At 38.3% G+C, this 4,074-nt stretch overlaps 1 non-coding gene and 1 pseudogene across 1 annotated transcript; one reads left to right on the plus strand and one right to left on the minus strand.

The window, feature by feature from the left end:
- Positions 1–618: 618 nt before the first annotated feature.
- TRNAA-CGC lies at positions 619–691 on the minus strand. Its single transcript has one exon. It is a non-coding gene; the product is annotated as a tRNA-Ala (tRNA).
- A 396-nt stretch (positions 692–1,087) lies between these two features.
- Positions 1,088–3,357, plus strand: LOC112172563 (annotated as a pseudogene).
- Positions 3,358–4,074: the final 717 nt, after the last annotated feature.

A 4,074-nucleotide genomic window follows, 5' to 3' on the forward strand; every position in this document is an offset into this window, starting at 1 on the left:
CCTGGCCCATTTTATGAGCCTTCGAGCCCATTTTGCATGATGCTCATTCGCTGTCCCTTTCTTCATGTCTCGCTAGAAATGTATGTCCTTTACATCCTTGCATCAACATGAAAGCCCAACAAAAGAAATTGACAAGAAGACTTGGAAAGAGAGAGCAAGAAATCTTACCAAGTGCTGTACCTACTTGACGATGCCATGTATTCTACTCACGATCTGTTCTTGAACGAAGGAAAAGAAGGAGATCGAAGAATAATTAAGAGTGGCATGGCATTTGATCATCTCAAGAATTAATCATTCAAGCAAGAACTGGGTGTTCTTATATAGAGCTAGATTTCGTAGAAAACGCACAACCTCAATATTGGAAGATGCACATATTTGTGTCTAAGCCAACTTTTGACTGCTATTATTGCACTCGCCAGCGATTGAGCACCACCATCTAGAGTACTTTTACAGATACCTACTAAAGTTGATCCAATTCAAAGAACTAGCTAGGTAGATCTAACCAAAGTCGATCGTACTCGATCTTTCGTTAGAATTTACAACCAAGGCAGAAGGCATGGTGGAGCAAGATAAAATAATTTAAGCAAAAAAAAAAAAAAAAAGAGCCCGCAAAATGAATGGAGGTGCGGGGAATCGAACCCCGTGCCTCTCGCATGCGAAGCGAGCGCTCTACCATATGAGCTACACCCCCAATCAATGGTACCGTACTGACTCAACTTTAATTAATAAATTATCTACAGTTTTATTGCAACTTAGGGTCTTCTTTCTTGGGCTTAGTTTCATAACCCATCACTATCACGATTCACGTCTGAAAGTCGATGTCTTGGTCACTTGTTAGTTGTTAGAAAGGGTGTCTGGTTCTATCAGGCTCTTTAAGAGAAGAAGTTTCCCAATAAGGAAACCAATCTAGTCCCACTACTAATATAACACCTTCCAACTCCGGACTATAGAACTTTTAGTTGAATCACCACCTTCACCTAGTTCAAACCTAACAGTCTCTGATCGCTCTAAATTTCCCAACCATATCCCCACATATGAAACCATCACCTGACCAAAGCCATGTATATAAAGACAAGAAAAGACCCAGATGGAGAACACAAGCAGCTTGCTACTGAGCTTTGAGGCAGAGATGGAAGATCGTCTAAGCCCGGCAGCGCGTCTGTTTCACTCACCGAAGTTCAGCTGCTATATTGTCATAAGAATGGGGTGCAGCATCAGGATCAATCCTGAAGTAATCAGCGCCGGCTTGAAGGAAATCTTGTATAAGCATCCTCGCTTCTCTAGCAAAAATGGTAAACATATTTCTATTTGTGTTTCTTTTGTGATCAAATGCACCTTTTGTTCATTGTTCTATACATGTTCTTAGTTTGTCCCCTTGACATTAACATTTCAAGAAGTACAATATATAATTTGGGAAATATCGCTGTTTAGCTTTATGGAATCTTGTTTATAGAATAATAGGTGAACGTGGATAGCATATATGTTAGGTAAAAAAATGAGATGGAACCGGGTTTCTATTAGGCAATGCCATTCAGAATCATTGAAGGAGGCGGTGATTTGTCAATATAAACCATTCTAGCTCTATTGAATATGTATATGAAGCTTTGGATTTCCATTATTTTAGTAGAATCTTAGGTAGAACCTAATATTTTCCCAACAAGGAAAGCAAGGTGGTACTACTGCTACTAGGAGCCTTTTTATTTCCAAACTTTATCAGAACCCCACATTTTAAACATCGCATGGTTGAAGCCATGGATGTAAAGAGAAGAAAAGATGGAAAATACAAGAGACCTACATGTAATCAAAAACAAAAAATTGGACAATGTCATGATGAATACTTATTCTCTAATAAAGATCCAAAGCCTAATTCTAAGCTCGGCAGCAGTTTGTTTCGTTCACCGAAATTCAGCTGTTACATTGTTTTAACAATAGGCAGCAAGACAAGAATCAATCTGGAAGTTGTTAAAGCCGGCTTGAAGCAAAACTTTCCTGATCATCCTTGCTTCTCTAGCATAATGGTCTACAATAGTTGCTTTTCTCTTGCTTGGTTAAATGCGTTTCTTTTTCTTTTTCCTGGATTTGCTTTCAGTACATGGATCTTAGTTTATGCCATTTCAATGATTTGACTTGATTAGACATCTGTAGGTATAATCTGTAGACTGTAGGTTTTAAGGTACAGAAGATCACTTTTTCAGATTCCAATCTGAACTCTGAAGTACAATCTATAATTTGGGGGACTTTTCTTATAATATTTTTTTTTAATCGGTGAAGGATAAAAAATTATGTGGTAAAAAGATATGGATATAAGTTTCAATAAATATGGAGGACCATGTTATTGTTCCAAACATGAATTCAGATATGGAGGATGCAGACCAGTTTGTTAGAGACTACATTTCGCGCCTTACTACAACCCCTCTTGACCTTTCCAAGCTACTGTGGGAATCCTCAATGTCAACAAAACCTCTGATGCAGAAGCTGTTGCAGTGATTCGGATTCACTACTTGATGGCGGCTGGCGCGTCCCTCATGTCACATCTACTAGCTTGTACCACAAAAACATTTTATTTTTTTGATACGCAGTACCACAAAAACATTGGACCCGGATGCATTGCCTAGTGTTCCAACCAAGAGGAAACATGAGGGTAGTTCTTCAAGTGATTCGAGCGTATTCTGGTGGTTGTTGATGGCTATTTGGTTAGCAGTAACATTGATAGGGAACACTCTTGTTGATCTTGTGCTATTTTTTGCCACAATTCTGGTTTTGAAAGACACCAAGACGCCTATTAAAGGTCCACCTGGGGTTGAGCTTACTGCCAAGCGGTTCTTCCATCGAACGGTTAGTTTGGATCACATCAAGCAAGTGAAGTCACACATACATATTTCCTTATAGTTTTAGTATTCAATTGATCTACCAAACTAGGTTCAAATTCATAATGATGGATAAATATGCAAGTACATGTCAAGACCTTTTTTGGGTGAAAATGAATAACCTGCCACTGTTTGGCTGACTCTCTACTCTCTATGCTCATAAAAGATATTAACAAAGACGTTAGGGGTTGATCTAAGCATGGTTTCTACTTCAGAAGTAACTGAAACCATAACAATTGGTCCTGCCATTATAAAGTACGTAGTTGAGGAGAGATCCATCTACTTATGGGGATTGTTTCAAACATCTGACAAGAATCATATTTAGTTGCTGTTTAAATTTTACCAAACCATGAACGATGTTGTATTTGGAGTGACAGATGCGGGTCTATCGCAATATTTGAACTGCAGATATGGTAAGATCTCTTGGTCTAATTCAGCAGATTATATCAGTGTTCTATAACTATTAGCTGAGTCACCAGTACCATATTTTCTCTTTCTTTTCACTTGGAAAACAACTTGGAAAGTTCCAACTCCTATAGTACCTTTTTGTATGATCTAATATTCAAATCGGCGAGCATGACTTCTACAACCATAACACAGATTTATCATCTTATCACTTAAGTTAAACTGTAGCTTCTCCTGATCCTGTTTCCACTTGCTCTTAAAATTCATTGATACTTGAGGAAAAACTTACCAATACTTCAAAATACTCATTAGTATCTAGTAACACATTTTTGTGTTTAGCAGCAGGTGAAACTGAGAATGATGAGGAAGTAAAGAAGTGAAAGCTGGGCTATGAATCAGAGACGAAGGAATAAGAAGATGAGAAAAAGGGACTAAGGGAGAGAGAGAAATCGAGAAAAATGAGAGGATTGCATTGTTACTGAGCTGGTTACAAATTACAGTTTTACATGGGCTTATACATCAGCTTTTCTACTACCAAAATTACCAAAATACTCTAATATGCTCCTAACATCCCCCCTCAACCACAGGCTTTGGGTACAAGCATATGGTTGGAGCAAATGTGAAAAGTAAAACCCCCATAACCAAATGATGGAACCGGTGCCTCTTCTTCAGAACAAGGACGGGTAATTAACTCCCAAATCAAGGGTAGTAAATACTCAGAACATAGCATGCCTCTTTTGACCAGAAAATACTATTCTTGGAGTGACATCAGCCTCAGAGCAACTACTTGCTTGAAAGAAAT

The sequence above is a fragment of the Rosa chinensis genome, chromosome 1 (assembly GCF_002994745.2).
Source record: "Rosa chinensis cultivar Old Blush chromosome 1, RchiOBHm-V2, whole genome shotgun sequence".
Taxonomy (NCBI): Eukaryota; Viridiplantae; Streptophyta; class Magnoliopsida; order Rosales; family Rosaceae; genus Rosa; species Rosa chinensis.